The sequence below is a fragment of the Antechinus flavipes genome, chromosome 2 (genome assembly GCF_016432865.1).
Source record: "Antechinus flavipes isolate AdamAnt ecotype Samford, QLD, Australia chromosome 2, AdamAnt_v2, whole genome shotgun sequence".
Lineage (NCBI taxonomy): Eukaryota > Metazoa > Chordata > Mammalia > Dasyuromorphia > Dasyuridae > Antechinus > Antechinus flavipes.
In genome coordinates this window covers 219,157,114-219,182,937 of record NC_067399.1, presented here as the reverse complement: position 1 = coordinate 219,182,937, position 25,824 = coordinate 219,157,114, and the positions used below count along the sequence as shown (strand labels likewise).

At 36.8% G+C, this 25,824-nt stretch overlaps 1 protein-coding gene across 2 annotated transcripts in view; it reads left to right on the top strand.

The window, feature by feature from the left end:
* Positions 1-5,327: 5,327 nt before the first annotated feature.
* The window catches only part of HPCAL1 (hippocalcin like 1), a 185,351-nt gene continuing 164,854 nt past the window's right edge, over positions 5,328-25,824 (top strand). For both annotated transcript variants that reach the window (XM_051976198.1, XM_051976197.1), the window contains exon 1: positions 5,328-5,869. The gene's annotated coding sequence lies outside the window, so the exon portion shown is untranslated. The remainder of the gene's footprint in view (positions 5,870-25,824) is intronic.

Below are 25,824 nucleotides of genomic sequence, written 5' to 3'. Positions count from 1 at the left end.
TTTGAGAAAAAACAACAACACACAATCCATATATTTCTGGGATATGATTTATTGAAGCATATAAACTATAACAAGAAATGAAGGCTACCCCAACTGGTGCTTTTATGGATAGAAGCGCACTCTCCTCTGGACCAATATCACTTTTGTTGTTCCAACAGCCTTCTCCAAACTGATACAATCCCAAATATTTGTATAAAGATAGAATTCCAAGTTTTTGACAGTAATGATATTTGAGACTAAATTGCTCTAGCAGAGGGGGAAAAGTTCTCCTTCTAATATCATTTTTTAGCAGAAAGGTTCTCAGATCTTCTTGAAGTTCTGAGAATGATAAAAATCCAGGTGGCAAATGTCTGAGTTTAAGAATGGTATTTTCTTTATGCTAATTGGTCAGGGCACTTGTGGATAATCTTTCTACACACCTGATTGGTATTTCAGACCATCTGGCCTAAGCTCATATGCAAGACTTTCAAAGGCTTTAGATGTAGATGCTTTTGGTTTAGGGGGGAACCTAAAATAAATTGGTTCTTGTGCAATCCATAATATTGGAAGTTGGCAGTTATTTCAGGATGTGGAGTTTTCTCAATTTGCATGCTAATAAATATCTTAGGGATAACCTTGATAGAGGTTACTGTTACAGCTGAATGAAGAGATAAGTATAAAACTTTTTGCAAGTTGGAAAAAAAAATCTTCTTGCACTTTTGACAAGCAAATTTGTGAGTTTACAAAAGGAAATGCTTCTAATAGTTGTTAGCTAATAGCAACTAGTGGTGAAGTACAGACTCTGAAGACCCCAAGTTCAAATTTTGCTTCAGACACTTGTTAGTTGCAGAATGCTACATAAGTCAATTAATATCTGTCTATTTTGATTTCCTTAATTTTAAATGGAAATAGTAATAGCTATTCTACTACTAATGAGATGTTTGCTTAAAAAAAGAAAGAAAAGAAAAAGAAATCTTAGCATAGTGATTGGCACATAGAAGATGCTATATGAATACTTATTCCCTTCCCCATTTGTATAGAACTTTAAGCTTTGCAAAGTGCTTTACAAATATCACCTCATTTTATTTTCATGGCAACCCTCGGAATAAATACTACTATTATCCCTATTGTAGTTAAGGAAGCGAGGCAAACAAGTTAAGTGATTTTTGAAGGCCAAATAGCTAGTAAGTGTCTGAGGTTCAACCTGAACTCAGAATTTCCTGATTCCTGGTCCAGCTCCTATCCAGGACTTTTAACAAGAAAGCATAAAAGGATTATAATAAAACAATATTAAAGTTTCTTCAATTTGGGGAAGAACCCTCCCTGCTCCCTCCCCTCCCCCCCAAATTGGAGGTCAAACTTGCACTTTCAATACAGAGTAATTTGTAATTATAACAATAACAAAAATTAAAATACTGGTTATGAGCCATCACTTAGGGAGATGGGGAGATCTTTAAACATTAAAAACTCCTCATATCATGAGATAGCTCACAGCACCCAAACTAAGATACTGACTGATAAAGAAAAGCAACCCAGAGCAGTGACTTCATAACTGGTTGGCTAAACAGACTTAGTGAATTGTCATTCATGGCTTGATACCAACCAGTAAGTAGATCTCTAGTAGTGTCCATGGGCTGATTAACATTTTTGTCAGGGACAGAGATGATATAAGCTTCAATGATAAACTTCTCAGATTTTCACATGTCTTAAATTGAGAGAATTAACCAATATGGTTCCTGACAGAATCAGGCTGTGTTATTTGCAGGAATCTAATAACATGAAATTTAATGATAAATGTTTTACACTTGAGTCTGAAGAATTAGCTTTACAAAAATAAGATGATATATTTGTCTAGTTAGCAATTCATATTTAAAAAAAAAAAGAACTAGAGGTTTTAGGAAACAGAAAGCCCAATATTATTCAACAGTTCCTATAGCTGTAAAAAGAGTCTATGCAATCTTAGACTACATTAAGAGAGACTATCGAGGAGATAGTATCATTATATGCTGTCCTGATCAGACCATATCTGTAGCATTGTGTTAATTTCTGGCACCATGATTTTGGGTGTACATTGCTAAGGCAGAGTTTCTGGAAGAGGATATCCAACATAGTGAAGGGCTTTGATATTATACCATATGAAAACTAGCTGAAGAAAGTGAGAATGTTCAGCTTGAAAAAAGGCTTATGGGATATAAAAGCTAACTTCAAGTATTTTAATGACTATCAAGTGGAAGAAGATTTGGCCCCAAAGGAAAGAATAAGGAGTAAGGCTGGATATTGCAAAGGTAGAAACTAATTTCATAGTTTCATAGAAAACATCCTAGTGATTAAAAGTATCCAAAAGCAGAATGGAATGTTCCAGGAGGGAGTTGGTTCTTTCTTATTGAGGATCTTCTAACAAAAAATGGTTGATCATTTGTTAAGTATGTCATAAATTCTTACTTAAGAAAGGGTTGGGCTAAGTTTACATTAAATCTCTCTTAAAGACTCTGTGATTCTGAAAATATACTGAGTAGAGATGCCATGGATCAAGACTGAAGCAGCCACAACCACAGCCATAATATCTGCTAAAGACATATCAATCCTTTTTTAAAATTATTTTTATTTATAGCTATAATTATATATCTGTTCTATAACTCTTCTATATTTAACTGTCCCAATACTACAAGGGAAAGAATACATTGGAAATAAAAGTAGCCCATGTAAACAAATTGATCACAAACCTTTCCAAATGCTTGGCTTGTGGTTTCTTTCTAAGAGCTTCATAGCCTCTTATGATTTAGTGCTGGAAGGGCCCCCTTAGAAATCATTTAATCCAAGTTGCTCATTTCCAGATGAGGAACCCAAGGGCTTAGGGAATTCAGGGGACTTGCTGAAGGCCATAGATATATAGCTATCTTGTCTCCAGATTCAGTGATTTTTCCATTATATCACACTGATTTAGACTGAGTGAATTTATAGAATTTAATCATAGTGTTATAACTATTTATCAAATAATACTTATATTGGTGCCTGAGTCAGCTATAAAGAGCTGGGAGTCTGGATTCTAGTTTGGGATCTGTAGTTATGTGACCCTGGGCAAATCACTTAATTCAGCAAATTAACAACTATTCACCGAATACCTACCTAGTCTTTCCAAAGCTCTCTGCCATTAGGGATATAAAAATAATCTCCAATCTCGGTTCTCCAGGAGCTCCCCTACTGTGGCAGGGGAGACACAACTCCTACACAAGTGATTGGAATATACTGGCAGGCTACAAAGTCCTGTGAGAGTTCAGAAAAGGGATCGAAGCCAGAAGGATTAGGGAGAATTTCATAGGATCGACACCTTGAAGGATGCACTTAATTACATTCTTCTTTGTATTTCAGTTCTTTATTGTATATCACTTTTTCTCCTCTACTAGACTGTTTGTAACCTCAAGGACAGCAGCTGCTACTTAATTCATCTTTGTATCCATTGGAGTGGATATGAAGGTGACCGGGGTCTTGAATATAATAAGTCTTTTAATGATTTAAAAATCAAAAAACCTGAGTGTATCCATCCATCAGAGGCTTTGCAGAAGGAGGGGAATCTAGTTTGATTTTCTCTTTAGAGATACTAGAATGGTAACTCTGAAGAGGTATCTATCTCATGGAATGAAAACAGTACTAGATTGGCATTCTTTGGTAATCTTGGTTAGAATCCTAACTGTGTCCCTTACAGTATGACCTTGGGTAACAACACCTTACTTCTCTAGCTTTCAATTTCTTATCTGTAAAATGAGGGCAGAATTTTTCAAGTTTTTTTTTTTGTGTGTGTATGTGTGTGTATGCTGTTAATTTTTCAACAATTTGGTGAAGCCAATGGACCCCGTCTCAATATTTTAAAATTCATAATAAATAGGATTACAATAGAAACCAAGCACTTTGATACGGAGTTAACTATATACATGTGTTCCTCTACAAATTGTATGTATGTAGTAAATATATACATACATACACACATATGCATATATATGTTCATGGATTCTAGGTTAAAAAATTCTGAGATCTCCAATTTTCCTTGTAGTTCCATGTCCACACAATTTGAGCTTTTTTTTTTTTTTAGTCGAATAATAAACTCTGGAATTGAAACTTTATTCAGAAACTAAGGCAGTTTTGGGGGTGAAAGTGGGCAAGGGTAATATATATATATTTTGTTCTCCGAAGAAGACAAACCTAATTTTCGGAGTGACAAAAGACTCTGGAAAGGATCCGTTTTAAATGTCTTGACCATTATTCCCCCAAATGACTCATCCTTTCCCTTTTCTGGGAAATGGGGAGAAAAGGAAGATTCATCTTCTGAAGACACTTTGCATGTTTCTTAAGGAAGGGGAGATGAGGTTGAGAAAAGGGTCAAGAGAGCTGGGTAGCATAGTGAATAGAAAGTATATTCCCACTGCCTTTAAGTCATCAAGTATATTCTTAATAGTACACCTTAATATTCACAACAATCCTGTGAACTAGGTTGTGAAAGTATTATTAGAATCAATTTACAGGTTAGTAAAAGAAAGGATCAAATTAATCTATGGGGGCGTGTGTAAATATCTGAATCAGGAGTACAATTCATTCATTCACTCCATTCTTTCAAAAGGCAAAAGAACCATTTATCCAGCACCTACTATGTGCAAGGGCCTTGGGATGGAGTGAAAAATGAAAGTCCGTCTGACTTCTGGTACACAACGGTCTACGATCATTCCACCTCCTAAGTCTAATAATATAGTTAACATATAGAGCTTTAAGTTTTGAGCAGCTTTTAAAATAGCTTTTCTTATTGAATCTTATTGGCCCCTGTGAAATAGAAAATAAAATGACCTTCGTTTTATAAATGAAGGAACTAGACACGGGCAGATTGATTTGTCCAAGGGTCACGCCGCTAGCGTTGTGCGCTAGGATTTAAACCTGAGTTCCTGATCCAAGTGCATGCAGGGCACTAGGGATGCAGACCTTGAATCTGAGGAGGACTCCAGGCTCCCGAGAGCTGCCGCTGGATGTTCCTCGCTTTCTAGACTCAAGGAACCCGCCCCTCGCCCAGTTCCCGAGGCCAGGCTGCTCAGGACTTCCTGCCTGCTGCAGAGGCTGGGGAGGGGGCGGGGCAGAGGCGGGGCAGGCGCGTACCGAGTGAACCGGCGCTACAAGAACTCCCCGGACGCCCCTGGCCTTTTCCCTGGCCTCTTGCTCCCTCCCTCCTCCGCTGTCCTCAGGTGAAGAGTCGGAGGTAAGAAGGCTGGAGGAGGGAGAAGGAAGGTCCGTAAGGCGCGCTTTGGTGGGAGGGGTCCAGCCGTGGTGCCTCCTCCATTTCGGCCCCGCCCTCGTAATAGAATCTGGTCTGCGAAGGGTGGAGGCATGAATGACGGGCCAGTCCCAGGGCTCTCGGCTGGAGGGGCGGGTCACTGAGGGGTGATCTCTGCCTGTCCCTTCCTCGCTCCTAGTCCCCTGCCTCCTCTCCCTCCCGCGTCAGCGCCAAACTTCAGCGCAACGTGTTCCATCTCTAGCCTTCTCTTAGGTAGCTGCTCGTCCTATCCCCGCCCTCTCGGCCATCCCTCCCGCCCGCCCTCTCCGCCCCCCAGCTGCCGCCTCCTCCTTCCCTCACTCCCTCCCCCTTCCCCATGCGCCTCCACCTCGTTTCCTCTTTTCTCTCCGCCGGTTTCCTTTTGTTTTCCTCGGTGGCGATGAGCGCAGAGTTGGAGCGGTGGCTCGAGCGGGAGGGGGGCCAACGCTGCTAGCCTGCTAGCTAGGCGCTCAGCGGACGCCGCCTCCACGTCGCCCTGGGAGGAGAGTCCCGGTGCCGCGGTCAGGAATAGGGAGCCGGAGGCGGACCAGGAGCGGGAGCCACAACTTGGGGGACCTGCTGCCTCTTCGTAAGGATCCGGTAAGGAGGTGGAAGCAAAAGAGGGGTGTGTGTGTGTGTGTGTGTGTGTGTGTGTGTGTGTTGGTTTAGGCTTCGCTGTTTCTGAATATCTGTCACCCCCTGTCTTGTCCCTCCCTTGTCACTGGCTGAGGGACATCTTTGAGACTGAGGGTTCCCACACCAAAATCAGTAAGTCAAAGGATCATCTCCCCACAGGGTGCATTTCATTGCCTGGGAACCTCGCTAATTCACTCTGCGTGAAACAGTGTGAATTGGAGTTATCTGCGTCTGTGTCTCATCCCTGTACTTGCCGGTGAGCTTCCTGAGGGCAGAGAGGGTATTTTATCTGTGGAGAGGTGGATTTAAAGCCAGAGGTCTTGGGTTTGAATCCCTACTCTGGTCCTCAGTTTCCCCATCCAGAAAGGGAGGATTTGTGACTGGACAGTCTCTAATGTTCCTTACAAACACTAACACCGTGTGATGTGAATCGAGTGTCTTTCTCTGCTCCCGGTACCGGGCTCTGCTCCCAACAGGCATTGGTGGAACAGAATTTTTTTTGGACGCCCCTCTCCGGATGAGTCCTCTTGCCTGGCCTTACCCTACTGTTTTGTGCACAGTGCAGAGACTTGAGGGACTCCTCTCCTAATCACCGTTTACCTAAGGAAGGAGACCAGGGAATCTGAGGTTGCAGCGCAGTTTGGTTGCTGAGTTTGTGCGTGCAGGTTCCCTCCCCTAACCTCTCAGCCTTGTGGGAATTTCCTTAGTAGTGGTGGTGAAAGGGACCGTGATACTCGGGTTCTGCTCCCGATTCCTTGATGAGGAGGCGATTTTCGCAGATCTCTCTTAGTTTCCTTAAGATTTGAACACGGCAGGTGGAGAACGATTAAAGATTCTCAATTCTCAGGCAAAGGGGAGGGGACGGGACGCTTGACTGCATTTTATGGGGTCGGGAGCTAGTACTGCCACCTTGTATTCGTATCCTTGCCTGCTGGAGATCCCTTGATCTCTTTGTATCTGCGGATGGGGATGAGGGAGTTTATCACAATTCTTTCTGCTTCCTTAGTCTACTATTCATTTCGGTAGGGTATATCTCAAAGCTAAACTTTCTGACCTTTATTCATTATTTTCATTTTTAAAGCCTATTTTATTTTGCTTTATGGTGACTAGATGGTTCTGGGATTTTCATTTTGTTTTGTTATTTGGTAGCTTCAGCTTCTTTAATTTAATGGGAGGGCCCAGAAGCTGGGAAACTTAAAGCCCTGGTTAATCTTTTACCTCCTGGTCCACTTTCAGCCTGGGCTTAAAACTAAGAAACTGTTCTCTGGGATTCTCAAATCTTAGCAGTGGAGTCACAGCGTTGACTCTTCTTGGAGTTATATACATCCCTGGAGTAGGTAAGCCATGCTATGGGGGGTCTGGTGTGTTTTTTTTTAGGGGCTAAGTGGAAAAGAAGCTTCCTTTCTGCTTGAGGGCAAACTGCTGTAATTCAAAAAGCCTTCTAGTTCAATAAATGCGAATGCTTTCAGGCTTGTGAAATGTCTGAGACTTGCAGGGAGTGACTGTAAGTAGGACTGTGATTGCGCAACCTTGGTTACTGGATTCAGCCCTGCCTGAGCCCCTCTCAATTCAGCTTGTCCCCAGTTCTTAATCACAGTTGAATGCCCTTCCTATTTCCTCCCATCCAGTATCAGAATCCTTGCCCTGCTCAAAACTGTTGAACAGAAAATTTCAACCTTCTTTCTGTGCTTAGTGACTTTTCATTACTAAAATCTCCCTAATTAGGAATTTTCTAGTCCACTCTCCATCCCTAAAGCAGGTCTGTCTCTCAGCTGATCAGCAAAGGGGTGGTGGTGGTGATGACTCCTCCTCACCACCCATATCTTCATATTTCTTTATGTATTTGTTTTAAATCTTCAGTTTTGAAACCTCCCACTCACAAAATTACACTCTGCTGAGTGTGTATGTGCCTCAAACCATTACCAAGATTAGCTCTCTCTCCTCTCTCTCTCTTACACACACACATAGAGGCTCTTGCCAACTCTGCTTCACTGTTTCCTACTGTCACTGGAAAGTAAAGCTATGGTAACGATCTTCCTCAGCTTTGAGGTGTGCCTTTCCCTTGAGAACTCCTACCACCTGATGCTAGCAGGGGACCTTCAGTGGCTTTCAGGGATAAACTGTTAATCCCATTTCCACTGGCCCCCTTCCCTGTTTTCATCCCAGTAATTTCAATACTACTAGCAAAATATTAAAAATCATCCAAATAAATTTATATTGGATCCAGGGAACAACAGACCTTATCTATGTTTGAGACAGCTTCAAAATGATCTGTTTGTCATCTGTGCCATGACAAGTTGGAAACTAACAGCTTGGTTTTGCTGGAGTATCAGATTTGATTCCCGAGTCATAAGTATCCCCATAGTAAATGGTTTCAGGGAAGCTGGAATGCTTTGTGGCTTTTGAGACTGAAAACAAAAATCTCTTCTGTTAGCTTTGTGTAGTTTAACTTTGGAGTGAACTGAAAAGCTTTAGACTGTAGGTGATAAATGTGAACCCAATCCTTGATTTTTCTTGCAAACTTGGTGACAATGACACATATAGAATTCAACTTATTTCTGATTTCTAAAATGATTTTGCATCCTTTTGGACAAAATTGGGCTTGCATCTGTGAGTCTTCCTTTTCAAACCCATAATCAGATAATCAGATTCAATAATAATAAATTTTTAAAATTAGCTTGTCTTTCACAGTACTGAAGACAGACCAAGGGCTTTTTTCTTGTTTGAAACTAGGCTTTTGTTTCAAGCAAATCAGTATTTTGATCCCAGATCCATTTCTATTCAACTGTAGGCTCTCTTGGAAAAGAACGCATAATTATAGAGAGGGTTGGTGGTTTCAGTAGATAATGTACCAGATTGAAAATCCAGGGAGCTGTGTTCTATTCTTGGCTTTGCCACTGACTTGTGGTGTGACTTAGTGCCCCTTTCTATCAGTATTCTCTGTCTGAATCAATTTTTTTCTCTTTATAAAATAAGAAATCAACTTGGTTGTGAGAACATTCTAAGAATATTGAGAGTTGGTCTGCTCTCTACATGAAAAAGAACAAGATAAATCCCTGTAAAGCATTTATCAAATCTCTCTATGACAAGGTTAACCAGGACCCCACTCATTTTCAGCAAGATCTGCAGCAATATGGTTTTTAGTATAGTCCTTTTGAAATATTGTCACTTTAGTAGAGTTCAGTGCTCAAGTAGAAATATAAAAATCTAGAATATAAAGGCTTATAGTTTCTGTTTGGTCTAGTAGGTATAGTTTTATATATATATATATCGGAATGAAAGGAATATACTTGTTGATCCAGATCTTTCTTTTGGTTTTTGCAAACTGCATCAGGAGGTGTTTTCTTGTCACTAGAAATACTTAGTGACTTTGTAGGTGAACTTGGTGAAAGTGAAGGTGTTTGTCAGGGATTGGAGATTTACCTTTGGGCAAGAAATGACCTCTAAACATAACTAAGGAGTCTAGTTGCAGTACAGTGGGAAGATCACTGGATTGATTGGCATTTAACAATCCTGGGTTCTAGCGATTTTGTCATTGATCCATATGACCTTAAATATATTACTTATAAATAATTTATTGTGGCTTTGAATAAGTCATTCCCTTTCACTAAACTTCTTTTTCTTCATATGAAAAATTGCTAGTTTGAACTAGATGATATGATTCTAGGTCCAAGACCCATTTTCCTTTCTTCCTCTTATTCCCTTTCCTAGAAGAGGCAGCTCTGTTTTCTCACAGTATGTCTTTCAGCAAGCCAGGTTATGAATGATTTAAGAAGTTGGGGAGACATCATTGTGGTGCGATATTGAGTTTAGGTATGAACCAATGATGATGAAGAATCCTTGTGGAAAGATCCACACTCCAACAGGTAAGATACACTTTGAGCTACTTAAGTTAACCTTTAGATTGGTGTGCTATTTGTATTAGAGCTGTTCACTCTGAGGTATACCTAAATTGTATGTATTTAATTGTGGAAAAAACTTTAATTTCATGAGCTGCAAGTATAAACCTGATGAGGATTATGTGTTTTTAAAATAATTTGTCAGTACAGTTTGATGCCATTTGTGTCTAGAAGTTATAATGTAATGATTATGGGCATTTTGTGTTTTTAGGGATAAAACTCTCCAAATCATCTACTAGATTTGCCACATATTCAGATGTATGCATTTATATCTTTGTGGATCTTCCACAAATCAATGTAATAAACATTTCTTAAACCTCTGATTTATGTACAGAAGAAGACAGGCAGCATGGTATGATGGAAAGGATTTGTTGGAGGACCTGGGCTCAAATTATGGCTCTGCCAATTGTACCTATGTGACTTCAGGCAAGATATTCTCACCTATTTGGTCCTTATTATTTCTTATGCTTCTGAGAACACTATGAAAGAAGCAAAACAACATAAATAGTGATAGCTAATGCACTGAGATCTGGAATATGTATTTAGTCCAGGCAGAGAGATTAAAAGATTGGCAGGTTTATATTTTGGTCTTTATGGCTGATCATTTTCTCTCTCTTTGAGTGTATATATTTCTTTTTCTGTCTCTCTCCCATCTTTATGTATATCTGTATGTGAACATACATATATGTGTCTATACATATTGATTCATATATATATGAAAAGTTATATATATATAATGAAAAGTTGAAATAATTTTGGCTGCCTAACATCATGTCATTAATTCTATTTTAAGTTTATAATAAACTAATGACACAAGAGGTGGCACAATTGATAGAAACATTGGGATTGGAGTCAGGAGTACCTGAGTTCAAATTTGATTTTAGGCTCTTTCTAGCTGTGTACCCCTGTATAAATCACTTGACCTTGTTTGCCTCTGTTTCCTTATCTATAAAATTAACTGGATAAGGGAATGGCAAATCAGTAGCTTTGCCAAGAAAACCTGAAATAAGGTCATGTCATAAGTGAACATGCCATTAGTTAGGATAGGATAATAAACTGAAGAAATGACTACGATTTCTTTTTTAAATATTATTTTATTTTATTTGTTCCCAATTACAGGTAAACAAATTAATTTTTAACATTTATTTTAAAAATTTTGAGTTCCATATTTTCTCCCTTCTTTCTTGCCCCATCTTTGAGAAGGCAAACAGTTTGCTATAGATTATATGTGTACAGATGGAAAGTACCATCCAGAAAGAGAACAACAGAGATTGAATGTGGAACAAAACATGGTGTTTTTATCTTTTTGTTGTGTTGTTGTTTGTTTGTTTGTTTGTTTTTTTTTTCTTACTCATGTTTTTTTCTTTTTTGATCTGATTTTTCTTGTGCAGAATGACAAATAGAAATGTGTCTAGAAGAATTGTATATGTTTATTCTATATTGGATTGCTTGCTTTGGGAGGGAAGGAGAGGGAGAAAAATTTGGAACACAAGGTTTTGCCAAAGTTAAGATTGAAAACTATCATTGCATTATATATTGCATGTATAAAATACTATTAAAAATAAAAAGATTATATATGTGCAGTCATGTAAAACATTTTCATATTAACCATGTTGTAAAAGAAAACAAATACAAAAAACTCAAAGAAATTTTAAAAAAATATGTTATATTTTGATCTCCATCAGTTCATTCTCTGGAATTGGATAACATTTTTCATCATGAGTCTTTTGAAATTGTCTTGAAACCTTGTAGTGCTGAAAGTAGCTAAGTCATTTAGAGCTGCTCATAATCAAATAGCTGTTAGTGTATACAGTGGTCTCCTGGTTTCTGCTCATTTCACCTCTCATCACTTTGCACAAATTTTCCCAGTTTTTCTGAAACTGTTCTGCTTATAATTTCTTATCGCATTATAGTATTCCATCACAATCATACACCACAATTTGTCCAGTCATTCTTCAATTCATGGGTATCTTTTCAGTTTCTAATTTTTCGCTGTTGCAAAAAGAGCTGCTATAAATATTTTTATGCACATAGGGCCTTTTCTTTTGATCTGTTTGGGATACAGATTTAATAATGGTATTGCTAAATCACAGGATATGCAGTTTTATAGCCTTTGGGGCATAATTCCACATTGCACTCCAGAATAGTTGATCGTTTCACAACTCCATCAGTGGTTCATTCATATTCCAGTTTTTCTATATCTCTTTTAACATCTGTGATTTTCCTTTTCAGTCATATTAGTCAATCTGATAGATGGTATTTCAGTTGTTTTATTTTGCATTTCTTTAGTCATTGATGATTTAGAACATTTAAAAAAATGATAGCTTTGATTTCTTTGTATGAAAAAATCTTTTCATATCCTTTGACCATCTATCAGTTGGAGAACAAATTATTATAATTTGACTCAGTTCTCTATACATTTGAGAAATAGAGTCTTTATCAGAGAAATGTTCTGGAAAAATAATTTCCCCAGTTTTCTACTTTCCTTACAATCTTGGCTACATTGGTTTTGTCTGTGCAAATCTTTTTAAATTTAATGTAATCAAAATTATTAATTCTTCATCCCATAATGCTATCTCTCTTGTTCTCTAGGTGGCTAGATGATGAAGTTGATGGAATAATTAATGGTGGTGTCAGGAATATCCGAGTTCAAATTTGACCTCAGACATTTACTAGCTAAGTAATCCTGGGCAAGTCATTTACCTTTTGTTTGTCCTATTTTTCTCATTTCTACAATGGAAATAATAATAGCACTTATATCCCAAGATGTTAGGCTAAAATGCAATATTTGAAAAATGCTTTAAAAATCTTAGAGTTACACATAAATGCCATTATTATTAATCGCTTTCAGGATTGTTGTGGGGATAAAATCAGACAGTATTTGTAAAGTGCTTTGTTAACTTTTAAGTACCATATAAAAGTTAGCAATGATGATGATGATGATGATAAGGTTGATGTTTGTTGAGGGGGTTTGGCTAGAAGAGATAACCAGAATATTTAATAGAGGTAGGGAAGATAGAAGTATCTTTCATAAGCTGTATACCTGCCTCAGAACATATAGGTCTTAATTTTCTCCTCCAAAATGCAATTTCTTAGTTGAAACTCCCCAGTCCAGATAATATGCTTACAAAGATTTATGGCACTGCTTACATGATAAAATCTCCTTCAACCTGTGCTCAATAGCTATTAAGAAATACTCCACCTGTCAAAATGTACTACTGGCTTGAAGCTATACTAAACCTGCCATTTGAAGGTAATCAGAATTTTCTGAAGTTGATGTGAAAGGAACAGATTTTCTCTATAGGGTAAGGGAACAAGTAGTGGAAGAAAGACATCTAATCTCAGCAAAGTGGCTCCATAGACATAATTTATGTTCTGGTATCCCCTGCCATTTTGGAGAAGTACAAGGGATCATAGATTTAGAGTTGGAATAATTCTCTAAATTTCCCACAATTGTCATTTCTTACTCATCAGTCATATTCTATTTTATTAATATCCCATAGTTTATTCAGCCGTTCCCAATTTGAAGGATGTTGTTTTTGTTGAGTTCTTTCATTTGTGTCTGATTCTTGGTGACCCCATTTGGGATTTTTTTTGGCAAAGATACTGGAGTAGCTTATCATTTCTTTCTTCATCTCATTTTACAGATGAGGAAACTAAGGCAAATAGGACTTGTTCAGGATCACATAGCTAGTGTCTGAGGCCAGATTTGATTCCAGGCTGTGTGTTGCATCCACAGTGCTACCTAGGTCCTCCAATTTGAAGGATACCCCACTGCCTTTTTCTTTTCAAGAGACATTGTGATGTAGTTTTTTAAAAAAAAAGTTTTTTGAACTTAGAATCAGGAGATCTCTATTTTGAGTCCCAGCCCTGAATCTTGCCAGCTATGTGATCTTAGCTCATTTAATCCCTTTGTGCCTCAGTTTTTTCATGTGTAAATTAAGGTTTATAACACTCTTATAGCCTACTTTGAGTGGTTATTTTGTAATTTTAAACAAAAGAGAAATATATCGTTAATAGTAATGGTAGTAATGATCCATGACATTTTGTGTCTATTTTGTCTTTCAAGAAAAAATATTAACAGTTATATAGATGAGAAAATTGAAGTACCTAAATGAAGTGACTTGTCAAAGGTTACTTAGCTATTGGTTGACTTAGAGAGGCCTCTTTAATTTCTTTTGGAATTCATATTTACTGTACTCTGAATCAGACTTTGAAGTAAAGTCATTATGTATGGAAACCTAATGACAGAAACTTGCAGAAAGCCAAAAGGATATCCCAGAGACAGTTTTTATATTGCACTTTGGAAAGCTGCCATTTTGTAATATAGGAAACTCAGAACACATCTGTGGGTATCTCTGTACTTTTGTCCTTAGAATCTCTCAAAGAGATGTAGAGGAGTAATAATTCCAAATTTAGGTATGGAAATGGAATGAATATTCAAATGGGTCTCATTGTAATTCATCATCAGGAATTGAACAGTGCTCATTGTTATGGAATCTTGATTTCCCTCATTTTGGTGAATGGAGAGCATTTATTGAAATTGTTATAAGCATAGATTCTTTGGGTAAGGCAATTGGGGGGGAGGTGTTTTAGGTTTAGGGTTAGAATTGACAGGTCCATAGTTCCTTCCTCTGTGAGGGCTCAGGGCCTCTGCTTTCCTTTCTGTGCATGAGACTGCAGTTTCCAAGATAAGAATTGATCATTTTAATGGTGCTCAATAAAGTCCTCCATTTTCCAATTTTAGGTCCTTTCTTCATTATGACTTTGTGGTCCATTTCTGTAGGAAATTTAGTGGAGTATTTGCTGGGGCTTTTTAATGTTTTTCATGTAGTGAAGGCATATTCAAGGATGAGTCACTTTCTTTCCCTGGGTCTCAATTTCTTCAATTGTAATTGGAAAGGGGTGGTCTGGATCTTTAAGGGCTCTTTTAGCTCTAAATCCTGTGCTTGTAAGTCATATCCATGATGATTGCATGGCACTTTTGCAGCCTTGCTAGATAATGTTATAACAGCTCACATTTTTTGCAATTCTTTAGGGCTTATAAGGGCGTGTAGGTGGTACCATAGTGCACAGAGTACCAGACCTAAAGTCAGAAAGATTCATCTTCCTGAGTTCAAATCCAGCCTTAGATACTTACTAGCTGTGGGACTCTGAACAAGTCACTTAACCCCTATTTGCCTCAGTTTCTCATCTGTAAAATGAGCTGGAAAAGGAAATGACAAACACTACAATATCTTTGTCCAAAAAATCCCAAATGGGGTCACCAAGAATTGGGCATGACTGAAATGACTGAACAACAATAGGGTTTAAAATTTTGGCACAATGATCTTGTGAGATATATAGTACAAGTATTATTACCAACTTTACAGAATGAATAAATTAATGTTCTGAGAAGGAAAATGATATATTTGTGGTCACACAGGTATTAAATTACAAACTGGGATTCAAACCTAACGTTTCCATGGGATCTAGAGCCAAAAGGATCTTAGAGATCATCTAGCCCAACTTCCTTATTTTGACTTTGATGGATCTCTGCTCTAATGGCTGTGATAATAACAACAATATCTAGTATTCATCCATTCATCTAACTGAATGTCTATCTATTTATCTATAAAAGGACTTTTAATTTTGCAAGTGTTTTCCATTTGTTGTCTTATTTGATCCTCACAACAATTCTGTGTGATAAGTACTTTTTATCAGCCCCATTTTGTAGATGAGAAAACTGAAGCTGAGAGAGGCTGATTGATTGTTCAAGTGTGAGTCAATTAGTCAATGTATGGAGTAGAATGTATGTAATAGCCCTTTTTGTAGCTACAAACATTTTTGCATATATGGGTTCTTTCCCCTTTTTTTTATGATCTCTTTAGGATACAGACTCAGTAGAGATAACTGCTGAATCAAAGTTTGAATAGCCCTTTGGGCATAGTTCCAAATTGCTTTCCAGAATGTTCACAAGTCCACCAACAATGTATTAGTGTCTTAGTGTTCCCACATGCCTTCCAACAATTATTATTGTCTTTTTATATCATCTTAGCCAATCTGAGAGGTATAAAAGGTCACCTCAGAGTTGTCTTAATTTGCATTTCTCTAATCAATAGTGATTTAAATCATTTTTATATGACTAAAAATAGTTTTAATTTCTTCATCTGAAAAGTCTCAGCTTATATCTTTTGACTGTTTATCAATTGGAAAATGGCTTGTATTATTATAAATTCGAGTTAATTCTCCATTTTAGAAATAAGGCCTTTAACAGAAACTTTGGGTGTAATTTTTTTCCCCTGTTTTATGCTTCCCTTCTAATTTTGGCTGCAAAATTTTGTTTTGTTTGTACAAAAACTTTTTAACTTAATATAATCAAAATGATATATTTTGCATTCCATAATGTTCTCTAGTTCTTCTTTGGCCATAAATTCCTTCCTTCTTTGCAGATCTGAAAAGTAGACAATCTCTTCTAATTTGCTTATAGTATCACCCTTTGTCTAAATCATGAACCCATTTTGACCTTATCTTGGTATAGGGTGTTAGGTGTTGGTCAGTGCCTAGCTTTTGCCATGCTATTTTCCAATTTGCCCAGCAGTTTTGTCAAATAGTGACCTGGAAATCTTTGTATTTATCAAACACTAGATTACTAAAGTCATTGACTATTGTGTCTTGTGGACCTAGCCTATTCCATTGATCAACTACTCTATTTCTTAGCCATTACCAGATGATTTTGATGACCCCTGTAAAGCTTTTTTTCTTATTCTATTTCACAGACCCCTTGAACATTTTTTATCGATGAATCCCACATTAAGAAATCCTGCTCCTAATATTAGGAACATGTAGGCTGCATCAGTTATCCCTTGTTCTTTTTTTTCTAGTCACACATTTCTCTGATGATATCTTTCATGACATTTGTCTTGTGCGCTTCTATATTGGTAGCTTACTTTCAGTGGCTAACATGTATTTCTCCATTATTTTCATTAATTACCTAATGCTTCAGTTTTTTTGTAGATTCTTGTATCTAAACTTGCAACGTTACCATATTGTTAAACAAATAGCGACATTAAAGAGATAAATTTTTGTTTGCTTATTGATTTCTGATAATCTAGACTGCTGTAATCATTTTTATAGACTGATAGATTTAGAGCTAGAAGAGACCTTAGAAGCCATCTACTCCAAAGTCTCCTCATTTTACATATGAAGAAAATGAAGCTGAGAAAAAGATTAAACCTCTCCACCACTGTCAGGGAGGTAGTAAATAGTAGAGCCATGTTTTGAATGCTAATTCTCTAATTCTAGAACTAGTTGATCTTTCTCCTTCACCTCACTTCTGGGTTCACTTCAATAATGACCACGTGTTTCCCCCATTTATTCATTCATGTATTTACTTATTTATTCATTCATCCATCTATTTATTTATTTACTCATTCATTCATTCATTCATTCATCTTTTTATTTACTTTTATAGATGAAAAAACTAAGATCTGGAGAGGGTGATTCTAACTTTCCCAACTCTTAAGAGTAGGAGGCAGAAGAGCCTGGAAGTAAAACCAGGTCTTCTGACTTCAACTGCAGCCTCCACCTGGCTACACCCTGTGTCTCCTTCCAGGTTGTCTAATTCAGAGTTTACCATCTATCTACAGACAGAAACAAAAGACTCCTGAGACTCTCAATCTTTGTTCTCTGCTCTTGCCGAAGAATTCCCCAATCACTCTCCTTAATATAGTTTATTAAAGATTTCCTAATTGTTTAATAGGAAACCAATTGCTGTAAATATGACAACACTATGGGACATTGTAATGTAAACTTCAGGATGGAAAGAATAGGAAGGCTAGACACCACTAAGCAGTCCTTTTTGTTTCTTATTTATTTCCTTTCTGAGTTCTTTGTTGGTTGTATTTTTCTAGGCCCTTATTTGGGGGGAATAAGGGTAGAGAATCTAAAGAGAAAATTGTAGCAAAAATAGAAGCTTTAATTTAAAAAAAATAATCAGGGTGGTTTAAAGGTCATTGTGGACCCTAGTAAAAAGATCAGTACTTACATTCTATTAAAAAGATATGATTTGACCTTGAGTAATTATCTTAAGCCATTTTGCCTTCATTTCTTTATCTTTCAAATAGTTTGAACTAGATGAGATTGAATGTTTAGAATTCACACATACACACCTCCTTTAGTTTTGTCTATATTTTTCCCAATCAATTTTCCAATGTAATGTTTTTCCTCCCATTGTTTTTTGCCAATTCTTTTCACAGAATTTAGTTGCCAGTATAGTCTTCATATGTATTTCTAACCAATTCAACTTATCCTAAGATTCCTTAGTTTCACTCCGACACCTCTTTTTCTTTTTGAATTTTTTTCTCATCTGATTACATTTTAATTCCTTTAGTATGGAAAATACCAATTTTACTTTTTCTTAAGAAAATCAATTGATAATTGTTTTGTTTTTGCTTTTCCCCATATTGTTGAAGGTCATCTTTATCAAGAGATAGTTATTTAACTTTTCTGAATCTCAGTTTCTTAATCTGTTAATTGGGAATAATTATACTTATGCTATGTCCTTGGGAAATATACTGATGGAAATTTCTTTATACATATTCAACCACTTTTGGAGAGTGCATAGTTACTCCTGGTTTTCTCATTCATTTCTTGATTTTAAAACTTCTTTCAAGCATTTATGGTAGTTTTGTTTCTTTTCAGTTTTTCTCTTGCTGCTTTTTTGGGGGGTGGTGGGGGAAATTTTGGAAATATTTATTCCCTTCTGACTTCTCATTCTGCCATAGGGTAGAGAATAGGCAGGATCAGAAAAAAACATTTCCTTATTCTGTCTTCTTATATGACCATGGGCAAGTCATGTAATCTCTCTAGGTTTTAGTTTCCTCATCAGTAAAATGAGACAACCTCCCTGTCTTTTCTGACCCCTAATTTCTGGACCTGTGATTTTCATTTATCTTGTATGTAGTTTCTTCATACAAGGTTGTGTGTATGTTGTGTTCCCCATTAGGCTGCAAGCACCTTGAAGGCAGGGACTGATTTATTTTTGTCTTTCTTTGGGTTCCCAGCACTTAGTACAGTGCCTTCCACATGGTAGGTACTTAATAAATATTGACTGACTGGTGTCACTTAATTTCTTTTGTCCTTCGGTGCCCTTACTTTTATAATGAATGATATCCAAAAATTTAGAAAGATTTTATTGTATGTTTTCCTCATTTGATCTGCAAACAGACATAGTCTGGGTAGGTGGTTTTACTTCCACATTCCAGATAAGAAAACAAGCTGAGATGATAAATAATTTGCTCAGTCACATAGCTACTGAAAGGGAGAACTGGAGCTAGAAATCAAGCTTTCTGACTCTTATTTAGTTCAGTGTTATTTCCAAGAGTCTAGAAGATTTCTAGAATATGGATTCTGAAGCTTTTTTGTATCAAGGACTCCCCCCCCACACACACCCATTCTCAATGATATTTGAGAACATACAAAATAAAATGATTGGATTGCAAAGGAAACAAATTACATTGGAATACTATTATCAACATTTTAAAATCAAGTTTATAGATCCCAGATTAAGAAACCCTGCTCTGTACTGGTTTTGATGTCAGAGAGCCAGAGTTAGTGTGCTGTATTTGTTTTCTATTGGTTGTGTGATCCTGAGCAAATCAATAGACTTTATGAGTCTCTGTTTCCTTAAAAAAAAAAAATAAATAAAATAGAGATTATGATACTTTTATTATCTCACAGTATTATTGTGAAAATGAAATGAAATAATGGATATAAGGTAATTATTACCTTCAAAACTCATCAAATATTATATAATATACAAATTATTAAATTTTATAGTATAAGATATCCTCACTCTTTCTATGAAATCAAATAGAGGAGTGATGTATTTATTCAGACTAGAATTCAAAGAAAGTTTGTTGTTAAGTTAACCTACAAATGAACCTCATTAATGAGCAACATTCATATAGTGCTATCATTAAGGTGGTTAGGAGACATAGATAAAATTTTTTTTTTTAATAGAAGTATAGAGCTGAATCCAAAGAAGGAAGCAAAGAAAGTAACTGAGCAATCTGCATGACTTGGTTAGTTGATGACTGACATTTTTTAGCTACATTATTTAAGTGCTGTCTCTTTACTCAAGAGGTAGTCTGGCATAAGAATAGAAAGAACACTGGACTTAGTACCAATAGAACAGATTCAATGCAGGCTCTGCTGCTTTCTGGCTATCTGATTCTTCCAGTATTAATGTTTACTATCCAGGTAACCATGGGCAAATGACTTCATCTCCCTGGATCTTATCTAATAAATGAGGGGGTTGGACCAGAAGGCCTCTGAATTCCCTTCCAAATCTAGATCTATGAAACTATGATGGATGCTGTAGGCACTTACTAGTTTATAAAAATGATTTGATGTTTTTACTTCTTATCTAACAAGGTATTAGTGCACTTTATATCCTTAATTTGCCATAGAAATGTGAGTTGTTTCTGTTATTCATAATGATAGAGGAGTCAGTTTCCAGATTCCTTCTCATTCTAGTTAGGTACATTTGGGAAGGGATCCTATCTTACTTCAATTTTATATCTTCCTCAGCTTAGCACAGTGCTTTGTATGAAGGAGATAATTACTTCTGTTGAGCAAAGATGCCTTTGAGAACCCTGGTATCTATTAAACTAAGGGAGGGGCGGGGGGGGGGGGGGGTAAATAACTGTCTGATTCCAAACCTAGCACTCTATCCACCATGCCATTCAGCTGTCACAACCTTTTTTGAGTAAGACAGCATATATTTCCCTCAGATGCTATTAATGGACAGTTAGTTAGGTCCTGAGTTGAACTAGAGTAGAATGGCAGGGTTGCCTTTAAGAAATTGTTAAAATTCTTTTAATGGTTTTAAATTGTTATTTGAACCAATTTCCTTTTTTTTTTTTTTTTTTAAATCTGGGCTATGGCAATCCTTTATATTTCCCAATATATCTAAGCTACAGTTGAATTTAAAAATTACTATTCAAATCAACAAGCATTTATTAAATTACTATCAGCAAGACACTGTATTTATATTATAAACTTGACAGTCAGCAAAAACAGTCAAATGAGCATTTAAGAATAAAAATCTTAGCACTAGACGTTTTGTCATTAACAAGAAAGGACTGAACAAATTAATTCAAAAAAAATTCAGGTATTCCAGATGTTCCTCTTTGAGGATGCCAATATGCTGAATTTCCTTAATCCCTGAACATTGTTGAAGTACCTAAGATGATAAATAACAATGGTATGATAAATTTTAAAAAGCTCAATCCCACTGCTACCAAAAGGGAAAACTGGAACTAGAAGCCAAGCTTTCTGACTCTTATTTAGTTCAGTGTTATTTTCATGGGGCTAGAAGATTTCTAGAACATGAAGTCTGAAGTTTTTTGTTTTTGTTTTTTTTTGTATCAAGGACCTCTTCCCTCATCTCAATGATATTTTAGAACGTACAAATTGCAAAGGAAAGAAATTACATTAAAATGCTGTTATCAACATTTCTTAAAACAAGTTCTATATATATTCTGTATTTACTCAAAAAAATTTGATCTAAACATACAAACAGAGAAAACCAAATAGATGAAGAATACCTAGTGTGGAATGTTGGTTGGACAACCTTCTGGTTTTGTTCAATTGTTTTTGAGTCGTGTTCGACTCTTGTTGATCCTATTTGAAGTTTTTGTGGCAAAGATATTGAAGTGGTTTGCCATTTCCCTTTCCAATTCATTTTAGCAATGAGAAAACTGAGACCTATTTGGTTTAATGATTTGTCCAAGGTCACACACAGCTAGTAATGTCTAGGGCTAGATTTGAACCCGGAAAGAAAAGTCTTCCTGATTCCAAACCTGGCATTCTATCCACTGTGCACTCTAGCTGCTGAACTATTGAGAGAACATTTATCTCATTCAGATGTTACCAGTGGATAATGAGTTAGGTCCTAAGTTGAACTAGAGTAGGAGAATGGGCTAGGGAGGGATAGGGGTGGGGGTGTTGGGGTCCCTTTAAAAAATTGTTCAATTCTTTTAATACTTTAATACTTGAACCAACATCTCATATTTAAAAAAAAAAATTATTAAAGCTTTCTATTTTCAAAACATACATAGAAAAAAATATATACATAATTTTTTTAGCATTCACTTTTGCAGACTTGTGTTCCAAATTTTTTCCCTCCCTTTCCCCACCTTCTTCCCTAGATGGCAAGTAATCCAATATATGTTAAATATCTTCATTTCTTCTATACATATTTCTACACATGAAAAAATGTGTTCACAAAGGAAAAAAATGAGAAAGAAAAAATGCTGTCATGTGATCCATACTCAGTTCCCATAGTTGTTTCTCTGGGTGCAGATTGTTTTTTTTTTATGACTTTGGTCCAATGGTCACAAGACTGGCCTGAATCATCTCATTATTGAAAAGAGTCAAGTCCATCACAATTGATCTTTGTATAATCTTGTTGTTGCTGTTTATTATGATCTCCTGGTTCTGCTCACTTTGTTTAGCATCAGTTCATGTAAATCTCCCCAGGCCTTTGTGAAATCATCCTGCTGCTTCTTATAGAACAATAATATTCTCTAATATTCATGTACCACAATTTGTTCAGTCATTCTCCAACTGATGGGTGTCCATTCTATTTCCAGTTTCTTGCCACTACAAAAAGGGCTGCCAGAAACATTTTTAAAAATTTTTAATAACTTTTTATTTACAAGTTATATGCATGGGTAATTTTACAGCATTGACAATTGCCAAACCTTTTGTTTCAAATTTTCCCCTCCTTCCCCCCACCCCCTCTCTTGGATGGCAGGATGACCAATACATGTTAAATATATTATTGTACAATTAGCTTGTGAAGGAAATGCAGGTGGGCAAAAATATAGGGATTGAGAATTCAATGTAATGGTTCTTAGTCATCTCCCAGAGTTCTTTTGCTGCGTGTAGCTGGTTCAGTTCATTACTACTCCATTAGAACTGATCTGGTTCATCTCATTGCTGAAGATGGCCAGGTCCATCAGAATTGATCATCATATGATATTGTTGTTGAAGTATATAATGATCTCCTGGTCCTGCTCATTTCACTCAGCATCAGTTCGGGTAGCTCTCTGTAGGCCTTTCTGAAATCATCCGAAATCATCCTGTTGGTCATTTCTTACCGAACAATAATATTCCATAATATTCATATGTCACAATTTATTCAGCCATTCTCCACTTGATGGGCATCCACTCAGTTTCCAGTTTGCCAGAAACATGTTTGCCTATAATCTCATATTTTTCATAGCCAGATTCCTCTGGTTATATTGTGTGACTTTGAGTCAAGCCAAATTAACAGTTGAAAAACAGGCAACAAAATTGCACTGTTTTGTATCTTCCTTTCAGGTCTTTGGCAGTCTGGCCATATTATCGTATATTCTTTTATTTTCCAGTACCTGAACCAGTAGTGTAATGATTAACCTCTTTTTTTTTTTTTCTAAAGGTCCTGCCTGAAAAAACACCAGCTAAGGTTCTTTTGGAATTAACACATGAATTGATTGTATGCAAATGTGCCATTGAAGCCTGACTCTTAAATACACTTTAGTCTCTAATCTTGTTTACACAATTAATTTGCTTAGCAAACTTCTTTCATAAATCCATTTAACGGTAAACTTTTAACCCTCTTGTCCTTTACCTACCAGTTCCAAATTAGTAGTCAAGCAGATAGATATTATTTCATTATCTTATATATAAAAGACCTTGCTAATCCATTCTGCGTGTAAGGAACTTTAACCTTGAGAGGAGAAGCCCTAGGGGAAACAGGTCAGCTGTCTTCAAGTATATGAAAAGCTGTCCTGTGGAAATGGGATTAGACTTTTTCTAATAAGCCCCAAATAGCAGAGCTAGAAGCAGTAGGTGAAAGTTAAGTACATATGGATCTTAATAAATGCTTGTTGAAATATGAATGTATCTGGTCTTAGGAAATGTTTTTGACCACTGATATTCTTTGGTAGGGAGAAATAGTAGAATTGGGAGCTTCCCAGATCTTTATTAGGTCCTAGTAAATAGAAAGTCTATCTTGGAATATGGCTTCAGTTTTTGCCTCTGATAAATATTGCCTGTCAGTCAATCAACATTTATTAGGTACCTACTATATGCCAGACATTGGAGATAGAGAAAGAGGTGAAAGGAGGCATAAGGAGGTTGTAAGCTAATGAGGGCAATGAGAGGCAAGCACAAATATATTAACAAACTACATACAGTATAAATAGGAAATAAAAGAAAAAGCTGGGCAAGTCACTTAAACCTCTCAGTATCCCTGGCAACTCTTAGAGTATTATTATTATTATTATTATTTTTAATATGTAACACGGCCTTTATTAAAGCATAGACAATAAAAATCCCAGGCTTCTACGTTTTTTTCATTTATTATCCTAACTATAATAAGAACTGTTACCTAAACCAAGAGTCTATGGCCCTGTATCTACTCTTTTTTTTTTAAGCTTTTTATTTACAAGACATATACTTGGGTAATTTTTCAGCATTGACTCTTGTAAAACCTTCTGTTCTAACTTTTCCCCTCCTTTCCCCCACACCTTCCCCAGATGGCAGGTAGACCAATACATGTTAAATATGTTAAATGCAATATTTGTATATATATTTATATAGTTGTCTTGCATAGAGTATTTTCTACTTTGTATTTATAGAAAGAATTTCTGTTACTGGGAGTTCCCTAGCACTCCTGAAATCAATAGTTCATGTGTGGGTCAGAAATCATTAATAAAACAACTGGATAGATCTCTAGAAGCAAAGCAAAGTTTATTATACGTTCTTGAGAACGGGCATTCCACCCACTGAGCAGTCAATCGAAGGGAGGAAGCACCGTAGGGGGCAGGGTCGTCGCTTTTAATCCCTAACGAAAATTCCCCTCCCACCACTGACCCTCATCCTTATTGGCTGAGGATCTTACATTCTACATGCGGGAACTATCCAAGAAATTGAACTTGACCAATAAGTACTTAGGTGCCCATATTTGGCTGGAATAGGGAGGATAACAAGAAGGGGACTTAAGTATGCCCTTAGGGGGATAACAGGGATGGGGTAGCAGGGAGAAGACTTTAAGTATGTCCTTAAGATTGCAGGGAGGAGACTTTAAGTATGCCCTTGACTTAATACTTAAAGCCCTTCAGGCCTACTCAAACTTTGAAATAGATGAAGCTTTACTTGATTTTCACAACTGTCTTGAAAGACCTCACTTTATCTCCTTCATCCAGAAAAGAAAGGAAAAAGAGAGGGGTTCTGTGTTTGGGGGGGGGGGGGAGAGGCTCTTTTATTTGGAGCAATAGAAAGAGGATTTAATCCTGGATCTAGAAGACTTTGGCCCTAGTTCTGCCCCTCCCTAGCTGCACAACCCAGAAAAGGTAGTTAATTGGTCTTAGGTTTTATTTTCCCCTGGGGGAAATATTTGTAAGGCTCATTTCAAATCTGAAATTCTTGCAGAGGACCTATATTTGAATTCCAGCTTTGCCACTTACCCTTGTGATCTTAGGCAAATTACCCCACCTTTGGGGGCCTCAGTTTTTTCATGTTAAGTTAGAGTGTTTTAGTAAATTATGTTCCTGCTCTAAGACAATGAACATCAAATATTTATTGTGTTTCAGATACTTTGCTTATGTGGAAGGAGTAAGGAAAAAAGGGGGTGGGGAGGCACAGGGCAGAGAGTGTCCTATTTAGCAGTGTAAACTGTGACATAAAGGAGAGCCAAACTATCCAAGTCAACAAATATTTATTAAGCGCTTACTATGTACCAAGAATTGTTCAAGGTCTGGGGATACAAAGAAAAGCAAAACAGTCCCTGGCCTCAAGAAACTCGTATTCTAATGGGGAAGAAAAGCATGTGCATGATACACCTGCACACACACATTCGTGCATGTGTGGATGTGTATAATTGAGGGGGAAACAGAATAATTGATAATAATGTAAAGGGGAAGTCTAGGCAAAATGCTATGACTTATTTAAGAAGAAATCACTTATGGGGGGGGTGGGGGGTATGTA